This window comes from Macaca nemestrina, chromosome 16 (genome assembly GCF_043159975.1).
Source record: "Macaca nemestrina isolate mMacNem1 chromosome 16, mMacNem.hap1, whole genome shotgun sequence".
Lineage (NCBI taxonomy): Eukaryota > Metazoa > Chordata > Mammalia > Primates > Cercopithecidae > Macaca > Macaca nemestrina.
Genome location: NC_092140.1, coordinates 86,550,369 through 86,562,966, shown reverse-complemented (window position 1 = coordinate 86,562,966; position 12,598 = coordinate 86,550,369). Strand labels below are relative to the sequence as shown.

At 42.1% G+C, this 12,598-nt stretch overlaps 1 long non-coding RNA gene across 1 annotated transcript in view; it reads right to left on the bottom strand.

Annotated features, from left to right (window-relative positions):
* The window catches only part of LOC139359123 (uncharacterized), a 178,519-nt gene that overhangs the window by 151,026 nt on the left and 14,895 nt on the right, over positions 1–12,598 (bottom strand). The window contains exons 2-3 of the long non-coding RNA XR_011614881.1: positions 6,899–6,967; positions 3,873–3,985 (exon numbers count right to left, since the gene is read on the bottom strand). This is a non-coding gene — a long non-coding RNA (uncharacterized lncRNA). The remainder of the gene's footprint in view (positions 1–3,872; positions 3,986–6,898; positions 6,968–12,598) is intronic.

Here is a 12,598-nt window from a genome sequence, read left to right as displayed (position 1 = left end):
CCCATTATCACATATTTCCCTCAAATCAACTCCCTCTGAATCACCCTATTTGGAGGGAGACACTGTTCTCCATTTCTGCTCAGCCACTTCCAGCCTCACCCACTCTATAATCTTCAGTGAGGAAATGCCTCTCACAGTCACTCTTCCTTCCCTGCCATGGCAGCAAACCACAGATTCCCAGCATTGAACAATGGCCACAAAAGATGTATCTGGTTGAGTTTGTTGTTTGTGTGTGTGTGTGTTTTTTTTCTCTTTTCCTTTTTCTTAATAGAATTCCTTCAATTACATGTATGTTTTCAGCAGCCAGGCCAGTCTTCCTCCTCACAGGGGTGAGGTCAGAAAACCCAGGAAGGTTTCAGAGCCAAGAAAGCCTCAGATCTGGGAGGAAGTAGTTATGGATACCCACGGCTGAAGTGTTCTGTGTCCACTGGAAGTAAAAGGGGAAGGTTCCCGCCCAAGAATGTACAGAGGATGTGAAATCATGTGTGGCTGCGCTGAGGCTAAAGGCTGACAGCCAACCATAGCCAGTTGGGGATATCAACCTCTAAAAACCAAAACTGGGGAAAAATGGCTCCCCATTTTCTGGGTACTCTTGGAGCACAAGTTGAATGAAAACCAATCATCATTGCCCTGCCTAGCGTGAAGCAGAATGAAAAGAAGGCAGATAATATTTCCTCCGCTGAACCACTCATCCATATCTGTTCTGTTCAGGTATTTGTGCCTAAGCAATAGCACACACCCCTCTCAGCATTCACCCACAGATCCCTGAAACCAAGCCCTAGCACAGTCGACTCCAATCAGCATTCACCCACAGATCCCCAAAACCAAGCCCTAGCACAGTCGACTCCAATCAGCATTCACCCACAGATCCCCAAAACCAAGCCATACCACAATTGACTCCAATGAAAACTCAAAAAGCCATCCCGAACATCTCCAGGCTTCTTTCCTCTGCAACTTCCCTCCTTCTTCATCACCAGTTACACCACCAAAGTATCTACAACTGCTCAGATGTAGGCAAACTACCCTGAAAGTGCTCACACATATTTCTTCCTTCCCTTGGGGGTGACATTCTATAATGATTCCATTATGTTTACAAATAGAAAAGTTATTTCAATACATCTGTATATTATATATATATATATATACACACATAGCTTTTATATCACTGACACAGTGTTACATACAATAGAGGAATTATTTATATCAGTTGAATTATCCAAATTAGTAATTGCTAGCATTGAATTAGGTACTGTACAAATGGATTACAATGCAAATATACAAGCTATATACAAGCTTATAATTTTGAAAATATTCAAACTTGATATTTACGGGTATGTTTCAAGATGTGCCTATACCTGCCCATCACAACCATGCCATAGGTCAGTCTTTGTGAGATTCAAGTGTCCATCGGATCTCCTGATGAGCCATAGGCCCTTAGAGAAGTCTACATGGTACCTACAGGTCAACAGATGGCGTGAACAAGGGCATTTCCTCCAGCCAAAGACTCTGAGAACATATATCTCTGAGAACATCAGAGTCTGCCCTCTGATACTCAGAAGAAAGTAGACATGAGCCCAGACACCTAGTTTGACTCCAGCCTCCATCAGCCACTCCTCCAGGATGAACCATCCAATAAGACACTTAGTACATACCAGTCGAATGCCCCGAACTCAGGGAAACATACATTAAAAATAGGTCACAGGTAGACAATGCTTCTCGAACACAGAAGCATTGTCTTACTCAATTAAGTATCTTCATTGCCTGGCAAAATTTCTGTTTCATAGTAGTCAATAAATCCTAGCTGCTAAATCAGTGCCTGAATAAATTTTGTCAAGCCTCAAATATCAGAAAGCCATCAAGGAATTCCAAGAAGGTGAGGAGAAAAAAGGTGTGGTGTGTTAGTGTTGATAGGAAAAAGACAAGTTTGTAATGCCATAGGTAAGTAGGATTTGGTCCACAGATCTGAAGCAAATGCAGGGAGAGAATTAGTTGTGAACTTACCTATATTGTCAAGTACCTGTATTGCCCAAATGTCCATAGTAAGAAAGACTGACCTGGCCACTGCCTAGGATATGGAGACCTACAACAGCCAAGATAGGAAGGATACACACCCACACAGAGTGCAACCTGATGGATAAGCAGCTCACAGAAGGTGACTTCCTCCAACACATTTCCTTCACAACTGTACCCAATTGGGATGGAGGAGATTCTTCTGGGTCTGAAGCAATATGCTCAGCTCTGTGCCTCTCTGTGGGAAAGAAGAGCATGGGTGTGCCCCTAAAAGCATGCATGTGTCCATGGACACCTGCTCGGTCCCACAGAGCACCTGAGAGACAGAAGAGGACCAATGATCCTTATCATCATAATTAGAATTGTTACTGTTAGTAGTTGTATGAGTCCAGTGCCCAGCATCCTGTAATGTGTCCAATAATTGGATGGAAGGTTGAGCATAAAGAAATGCGAAATAATAATAGTTTCATATGACAGATGAAAAAGAAAAATATAGATGGATGCAGAAAAAGTAAAGGAAGCACTTGCTTTGATTTATAGACCTTCACCAGTGTTAAGAAATCAGTGGTGTGGCATTGGAATCTATACCTAGGGCATATTTAGTATATATTAAATACATGTAGGTCTTGCTTCTTGCACCAAATGAGTACAGCTGGAACAACTGCAATACTCACAGGAGTTGAAATGTACATACCTATTTCTGAAGTACGTTGAAATGTACATACGTTCAAAGTACGTTGAAATGTACATACCTATTTCTGAAGTACGTTGAAATGTACATACCTATTTCTGAAGTACGTTGAAATGTACATACGTTCAAAGTACGTTGAAATGTACATACCTATTTCTGAAGTACGTTGAAATGTACATACGTTCAAAGTACGTTGAAATGTACATACCTATTTCTGAAGTACGTTGAAATGTACATACATTCAAAGTACATTGAAATGTACATACCTATTTCTGAAGATGTTTAAAAACACCCTTGACCCATTACTACAGTGCCCCCAAACCCTTTCTCATTTGAAAGCCAATAACAATGTCTTCACCAATTCATATTCCTACGATCCCAGCGGGTGGGCAAGATGAGAAAAGCAGCCAGGCTACACATTTGCATCAAACAATAGAGAAACAGCCTCTATGAGGGACAGAAAATAAGGAGAAGGGACAGGGTGAGGAAAGAGCACAAACAGGATTGTGTCTCAGCGGAACATCTGAGGTTTACCACCATTCCATCAACTGCATCCCCAGCAAGCCGATAACGATGAGCCTTTAATGCATTTGCTGCCTCTGACTTGTGCGGCCCAGCATGCAATCATCCAAATGATACCACAATAATGCTGGAGCACACATTAAGCACTTACTGTAATAGCTGGACTGCTGAGCAAGAGACGTCGAAGGACGCAGAGCAGCAAGCATTAAGGGTGCCTTTGACTGCGTGTGCACACCCATATCAAGCCATGGTGTGGGCTCCAATGGGCTATGTAGTGACGACTGCCATGAAATCAGTGAAGAAGGAAATCGAGCATCGAAAGGTTGCTGATGGGACCTCTCTATTTTTAGGTTTAAAAATGTATTACACCGAAAGTGAACCCTAATGTAAACTTTGGACTTTGGATGATAATGATGTGTCAGTATAGGTTCCGCTGTAGCAAACGTACCCTTCTGGTTCAGGATATTGACAGTAGGGGAGGTGGTGTGGAGGGGAATGGGATGTGTGGGATATCCTTGTACCGTCTGCTCAGTGTGACTACAAATCTAAAATTGCTCTAGGACATAAAGTCAATATATAAATAAATAAATTGCAAATGTGGGGTCTGGGGAGGTGTACGATATTCCCTGCAGTAAATACCAGTACTTACATCTCAAGCAGCCTCATGCAGGTGAAGATAAAAGGACATAGCATCAAACATCTGGGTGTCTGCAGCAAACCATCCCAACTCCCACTCCAAAGAAAATGACTCCAAAGGTTTTCCTGTTAATATATTTCCAGGTATCAAAATCTTATGTTTTCAACCATCAGACATCTTGAAAGAGTAGTTGACGTTTTCATTGTTATCATTACTCTTAAGTCTTAATGGTTCTATGTTATTTTCCTGTGGCCACTGTAACAAATCACTACAAACTTCGTACTTAAAATAAATACCAGTTAATTATCTTACAGTTCTGTAGATCAGAAGTCTGGTATGGATCACAGCAGACTGATATCTAGGTGTTAGCAGGCCGCGCTCCATTCTGAAGGTCCCAGAAGAGACTGTACTTCCTACTCATTCAGGTGGTTGGCAGAATTCCTTGCACTGGCAGGACTGAGGTCTCTATTTTCTTCCTGCCTATAAACTGAGAACTGTTCTCTGCATCTAGAGGCCACCACATTCCTGGCCTATGGCCCTCTTCCACCATCTCCAATATCATATGTCTCTTACACTCTTCCTGCTGGTTCTTTGACTTACAAAGACTCATGGGATTAAATTGGGTCCACCCAGATAACCCAGGATAATCTCCCCATGTCAAAATCTGTGCCCTTAGTCGCAACTGTGCAGCCTCTTTTGCTGTGTAAGATAACATATTCACAGGCTCCAAGGATTAAGGCAGGCGCATCTTTGAGGGGTAGGGTGTATTCTGCCTACCACATTCTCTTTAACCCATTAATACATGGCCTTCATCCACAATGCTTCTGAAACTCATTTCACTAAAGTCATCTTGAACACTTGAATGCTAAATCCATCCTCATCCTTATGTGACCATTCTGCAGTGTTTGACATGGACATGACCTAATTCCTGAAGCACTTGGCTTCTACATGCTATAACACTGTCTGCTGATCTCCTCCTACACCCTAGACCATCTCTTATTGAATCCTGCATTCATTTCTCTGCTTTCTTCTTCTTTCTTTGCATAGTGTCGTGGCACCTGTACATCTCAGGTCTGTGTCCAGATCTCCTGGACCTTGGTTCCCAATCATAACTGCCTTCTGAGCTCTGCTTGGATGACACATAGGCTCCTTTCTATTCTGCACATAACTGGTTCCTTTTTCTGCATGATATACCTCATCGTGGCAACACCAAACCTCTCTCTTCCATGACGGATCGTTAGAAGTCATCCTCTCCCGCCGGGCGCCATGGTTCACGCCTGTAATCCCAGCACTTTGGGAGGCTGAGGCGGGTGGATCACCTGAGGTTGGGAGTGCGAGACCAGCCTGACCAACATGGTGAAACCCCATCTCTACTAAAAATACAAAATTAGCCGTGCGTGGTGGCGTGTGCCTGTAATCCCAGTTACTCGGGAGGCTGAGGCAGGAGAATCGCTTGAACCTGGGAGGCAGAAGTTGCAGTGAGTCAAGATCGGCACTGCACTCCAGCCTGGGCAACAAGAGCAAAACTCCATCTCAAAAAAAAAAAAGTCATTCTCTCTTCCTCCTGCCTCTACTCACACCCACCCCCAAACCCAGACAATCATAATGTTCTGTCTTACTTCCTAAGTATCTCTTTAATCCACTGTCTCCTCTCTTGCTTCCTGTCATTGGTGATGTTCAGGCCCCCAGTATTCATCCCAAGATTACTGACAACACCCTTAAGTCCTGTGCCACCACTCACGGCCACAGATATGATCTTGTCCCTGCTCTGTTTAAAAACACTGGTTGACCAGGCATGGTGGCTCATGCCTGTAATCCCAGCACTTTGGGAGGCCAAGGAAGGTGGATTGCTTGAGTCCAAGAGTTCAAGACCAGCCTGGGCAACATAGAGAAACCCTGTCTCTACTAAAAACACAAAAAAATTAGCTGGGGTGATGTTGCATGTCTGTAGTCCCAGTTACTCAGGAGGCTGAGGTAGAAGGATCACTTGATCCTAGGAGGTGGAGTTTGCAGTGAGCTGAGAGCACGCCACTGCACTCCAGCCTGGGCAACAGAGTGAGACACTGTCTCAAAAACAAAACAAAACAAATTTGGTTGCTGCCCATTGCCCAAGAGCATCAAATCTAGCTCATGGCAATACCCTGCATACACACATACACCACTGGCCTCTAAGGGGTTGCTGGGCTTATCACCTGCCCTTCTTCCACTTGTTATCCATAGCCCCAGATCAGTCTGCAGACCAGCAGCTTCAGCATCACCTGGGAGCATGTTAGAAATACACAATCTCAGGCCCCACCTCAGATCTACTTAATCAGACTTTGCATTTAAATAAGATTCCTATTTAAATTTTATGCACATCTTTAAAGTTTGAGACACATTGCTCCAGAGCTGTGCTCCCCAGAGTGAGGCATGTGAGGTAAGCTTTTGAGTATGGAAGCATCTTATTAGAAATTCTCTTTATTTTTATGTGTATTCTCCTCCAATTTAATTTGGATTTTTTCACATATTTTATGAATCACTGCCCATTTTAACAAATCATCCGGACCCCTGTTCCTGTGCTTTGCCTACACTAATCCTTTTGCCTGGAATAATTTTCCTACTCTCCACTAACTAAAACTAGCTTCTGAACCCATCAGCATCCCCTGCTCTGGGAGGCTTCCCATCCCTTCAAATGGGTCATCACTCTCACTTCCACACTCTTGTAGATATTCTTCTTGCATGGCTTTTGTTTGCCTATTCATCTGCTCCACTAGGTCGTGGGCTCCTCAAGGATGAGAACTGTGCAATCTCTATCTGTGTGTCCTCAGAGCATGGCACAGTGATATTTTCTTAGCTAAACAGATGAATAGCTAACTTGCAAAAATTCTGCTTATTTGTAATACCTTTTTACTTTTTCATGCCTCTATTTGAAACAAAAGAGAGTTGTTGCCTAATCTCTTTCCTGAGATCACACAGCTCATGCTTCTAGATGGTTTCTAGTTGGTGACACACCAGCCGGACAGAGAGCTGAAAGTACACAAGAGTTCATTCTCACTCACCTGTAATCAACCCACAGCATTTCGAGTCATGCCCCGTCCAGCTCCGTATCTATTTGGCATGGATATACACTACAAAGCAGAGAGGGAAACAGACATCTGGATTAGAATGTTTAGCATCCTTTGCTTTGTGCAGACTTTAAGCTGAACGCATATTTCATCATCATGGTCATGCCAACATTATTGCCCACATGAACAAAGAGCAAACTTCTCATTTCAAAGAAAATCATTTTGTTTTCTGTCAGCTCCAGGGTAACATTGACTGATTCTGACCCTAATTGGAAAGCTACCACCGAATGGTATGAAGTTTATCAGGGGTACAGTCCGACACCTTGAAATAAAATGGTAGCTGATACATTTTTCAGGTTGGCATATTTCTCTAAATCATTTACAATGAAATTTGGTAGGTGCAGAGGTCAAAAAGACACTATCACAGGACTAAAGTCCATTTCTTCATATGCAAACTTGAGAAAATAATGCTTACCACATAGGGTTACTGTGAAGGTCTAATGAGAGGATACATGTAAAAAAATTATACACCTTAAAACTCTATATGAATGTATTGCATTTTATTAATAACATTAATCTTTTTTTAATGACTCCTTAGATTTCACTTCTTCAGGTGGGCAGTTGCAAGCCTTCTACTCTTTCTTGAATATGACTTTTTCCTGGTTTTCTGTTGTTCTCATCCTCTTTCTTAATTCAAAGGGATCTATACTTATCCCTTAGAATTAACTAGTAATTCAATAGTGTGAACAGGATAACCGCTTACAGAATACACCTATGCATTTCACTCATTTCGTTTAATCAGGATTTAAGTAAATTACACATTTTTTTCCTCCCTGATATGTCATGCACTTACCGCTGTATAGAATTAAACTTTAAGCTAAAGGGTGACATCATTTCTTTTTCTTTTCCTCTCTTTTTTTTGAGACAGAGTCTTGCTCTAGAGTGCAGTGGCACCATCTTGGGTCACTGCAGCCTCTGCCTCCCAGGTTCCAGTGATTCTCCTGCCTCAGCCTCCCGAGCCGTTGGGATTACAGGTACCTGCCACCACCACGCTCAGCTAATTTTTGTCTTTTTAGTAGAGACGGGATTTCACCATGTTGACCAGGATGATCTTGAACTCCTGATTTCAGGTGATCCACCCACCTCGGCCTCCCAAGGTTCTGGGATTACAGGCATGAACCTCTGCACCAAGCCCAAGGGTGACATTTCTTATCACTCTAATAGCCCTTGCCTATGATAATAAATTATCTGCCTCAAACAAGATGGGTGTGCACTTGTTCACATGGAAAGGTAGGCAAGCAGAGGCTAGAAAGAGGACAGAAAATGATAGGAAAGATGGACAGTTAGCTGTTGTTTTTCACTCTGGCCCCACCAATATCTATTTTATGGCTGTTTTCTTTCAACTATTCAGTACAGTGAAATAGATGTAAGATCCATTCAAAATTGAATTCAACAAACTTAGTTAACTACCTACTACTATACTATGCCAAATTCTATTAACTAAAATAGCAAACGTAAATATTATATATATATATGTATCTAAATAACTGGAAAATAATACAAAAAATTCATACAAGACAGAAAAATGGTATATACTAGGGTCAACATATATGAAGGACTGTGATAGCAGAGAGGGATTAATTTAGGTTAAAGAGAATTAACAAAGCTTTCTCACAGTCTGTAGGACCCAAAAGGAGCTGAGAATTGGGTAGGCAGAGATGGATGGGGAAGGGGTTTCCATGAAGAGCAATGGCGGCACGAAGGCAGGCATGGGTGTGGCAAAGAGCAATGAACTATACAGAGACACGAATTATAGCACATTGTGCAGTGAGTCTGTTATTCATGACAAACAGGCTTTGTTAAGGATGGAAAATGAATACCTATTATGAGATGTATTTTTGTGTCTTCTTTTTAGTCATGTTAACTGATGTATAATTTACATACAGTAACATTTCCCTGATATACCTATTTTAACATCTAGCATAGGGCCCCAATGTCTAACTGAAAACTTTGTACATTGCAAATATTCAACATATATTAACTAGGGGGATGAATGGTTTGCCATCAACATGGTATTATTTGATGTTATAAACTGACTCTTTTTTCCACAAGATCTGTTGGAAAGCCGTTAAACTGACATGGTAGATAATATTAATGTTTATCTTGATAGTTGTCTGACTTTCAAATCACTAACTTTCTATCTCTTCATTTATAAATGTCTGCATGTATGTCAACTCTCTCTCCAGATTGTCTCAGGACATTTGGTTTGAAAATAGTTGATATGATTTGGATATTTGTCCTCTCCAAATTTCATGTGAAATGTGATCTACCAAGGCTGGAGATGGGGCCTGGTGGGAGGTTTTTTTAAATCATGGGTGTGAATCCTTCATTAATGGCTTGGCACATCCCTTATGGTAATGAGTTGAGTCCTTGCTCTGTTAGTCTATGAAAGATCTGACTGTTAAGAAGAGCCTGACAGCTCCACTTTCTCTCTTGCTTCCTCTCTTGCCATGTGACATGCCAGCTCCTGTTGTCTTCCACCATGAGTAAAAACTTTCCAAGGTCCCAACCAGAGGCAGATGCAAACACCATGCTTCCCGTGCAGTCTGCAGAACCGTAAACCAGATAACCCTCTTTTCCTTATGAGTTACCCAGCCTCAGATCTTCCTTTACAGCAAAGCAAAATGGACAAACACATTAGCCATAGAAAATCCGGAACAAAATATAAGACAGGATATTTTATTTATTTCTCACTTTGTGATGAATAGACATTTTCTAACTAGTACTTTCCTTGAGGAAGAGATAGGGTTTCATAGGGAGACTAGATTATATTAAGGAAAAAAGACAGCAGTCACATTTTATTGCCCTAAGCCCACTTTCATTCACGTTCTCTCCACTCATGGGCACACATACAAAGCAGGCGTTATGTGCCCAGTTTGATAGACAAGGAAAAGAACTTTGAAAGCTGAAGTGACTTATTCAAGGTCACACACACAGACATATAGGCAGCAGAGACAGGACTAGAACTCAAGTCCTTACAGTGCTCTTGAGATGCAGTCATTAGCAACAGTCACAACACACTTTTTAATTGAGGTTAAAATAAGTGTTGAAATCGCCTTTTTTTATACTGCCTTTGATAAATCTATCTGTCAGAACTCAGAGGTAGAAAACAGAAATTATTTTAGCTATTTTAAACTGAAAGGGATTGAGTACAGGGAATTCAGTGTTCATACAACTATTGGAGGGGCTGGAAAGGTAGGCTGAATGTTGGATCCAGGAATGCCTTCTAGTATGACACTGCTGAACCGGCCTTCAAGGGAGCTGCTCCCTCTACCCCAGTTAGAAGGTGGGGTTGCCACAGGAATGGCTGAGTTCCAGAACACAACCCCGGAGCTGTGAGATCCAGAAACTGCCAACAGGCTGCTACAATCGCTTATCTACTCACATGAAGCCTGTGGCTATACAGTAGAATATTGCTGCACAAAAGCACTGCATCTTCAAGACCTTGCATGCCAGCAAAAGCCATCAAAGCTGCAGAACTCTGTCCTTTCATCACATTTCTTCTTTTCAAATCTTGCATAGACACATCTAATTATGGAAACTGCTTTGCTTCCATGACTTTAGCTGCAAGGGATTCTGGGAGATACATAGTTGGAATAAATGCCTAATGCCAATCTACTATACCTACAACCCAGATATTTGGAAATATCAACAGCGTCTCCCAAGACAGACTAGAAATGGGATTTTTGGTCTGTACTTTAAAGGCAGACATCACAGGCAATCTGCATTCAGGTGCCATGTGTGGTTGCACAGGTTGTGCACTCCCTAGAATAGGAAAGGAATGAACTCAGGTTGAGCACTAGTCACAGAGACTATGAATAGAGTGACCAATCCTGAAGCTACTCAATGAATAATCTATGCCAGTCTTCTCAAGAGCTGTCTCCATCAAAGCAGGTCTTGGTTATAGCTTTGACATGGAAAGAAAGCGATATATATGACTAGATTAGGGAGCTACTTAGAAATGGACACATTGTGGAGGATCTACCACCCAAGGTGCTAAGGCCATGACCACAGGAGGAGGGTCAAGTGGAAGTTAAGATTGACTTAAGAGCCTGATAGCCACAGTACCTGCCCAGAGAAGTAGGTCGGGTATTTTCATCAAGCTTTCTTAGAACTTAGCATAAAAACACCAGAGAATAAAAATATCATATATTATGATCTAAGAAAGTCAAAATCAATTATGCTGTACTGAGAAGTCTTTGAACTGAATTTGCATTATGTAAAATTGGAAATAAAAACATGTTCCATCTCTCTACCCATGTGTTAAACACACATACACACACACACACACAACAAAGCTCCTTTTTATTATTTTTATTATTTTTCATTTATTTATATTTCTGAAATACTGTATTTTGTTCTAGATTTCCCACTCAATAAGAACATTGAGAAGCTGGAATATATTCAGAAGGGAGCAATTAAACAGGGACAGGTCTGGACCCAATGACATGGGTGAAACAGGTGAGAATTAGGAAACTACTATTAGCTTTGGAAGAGAAGGCAGTGGAAGAAAGATAGTCATCTTCACATATCCAAAAACCCCTCATTCTGAAAGACGGGGGTGTGTGTGCGGCTCCAGAGAAAGGAATCTGGAAAAATGACTAAAATTCACGGGAAGGGAGAGTTGGGTTCAGTTTAACCATTAGATCTGGCAGCAGATGACACAAGCTACCTACATAGGTATCCCTATGGTGAGATAGCTCCTGTAATCATGTTGATCATTTGGTCCCTTGTATATGCTGCATAGACAGACTTGATCTGCTGCTGGACTTGAAGCAACACAAGAACATGAGTCATACAGTCTCCTCTGTCCCCCCACCTCACCCCACAGTAGACGGCATAGGGACAGGCATTCGAATGCAATCTAGATGAAAAAAATGAAGAGATGAACAAGGCCAAAGGCCACAAATGACATCTTCAGAGAAAGACTGGCTTTTATGGGCCACCCCAGATATCTGGCTCAGCACATAAGAGTCAGCGATGCAGAGGAAACTGGTGCCTAGGCCAGGGTTTTGCCAAAAGCAGGCTCAAAGTGTGGGCAAGAGAAAAAGAGATGCTCAGATGAAAGCTTAGAGCCTGGCCTGAGCACAGCTTCCAGGTAAAGCTGGCGGGAATGAGAGGAATTGGCAGGTTTGGCACAGATGCTATTATGCTTTCTCAGCACTCAGAAACAGAGGCAGAAAAGGCTGGGTTTTTGGACAGGGGATAGTGACCGAATAGCTTCTAGATGTAGAGGGCCTTTGTTTCCAGATCTTCCAGCATTCTCTACGTATGATCTCACTCACCCTACCTCTGCTCTGGGAAGAAGCATGCAGGTGGCTGCTACAGAAGGCACATAGGCCTGTTTTGACAAGAGCAGGCGGAATGGCTCCTCTCTGGCAAGCAGCCGACTTAGCAGTCAAGAAAGGACTGTCTTTCAACCCCAGTGACATCATGGAATGATTTGAAACCGTATCAGTCCCTTTTCTATTCTTGATCCTATGACTCATTGGTTAATATTGAAATATATATCGCTAATCGTGAATTAATAACCTGTGATTCAGTGTTGGACTGAATCAGCGAGGCCAAAGGGATCTGTGGAACAATTGTGTGTCTGTGTGTGTGTGTGTGTGTGTGTGTGTGTGCTTGATCCAG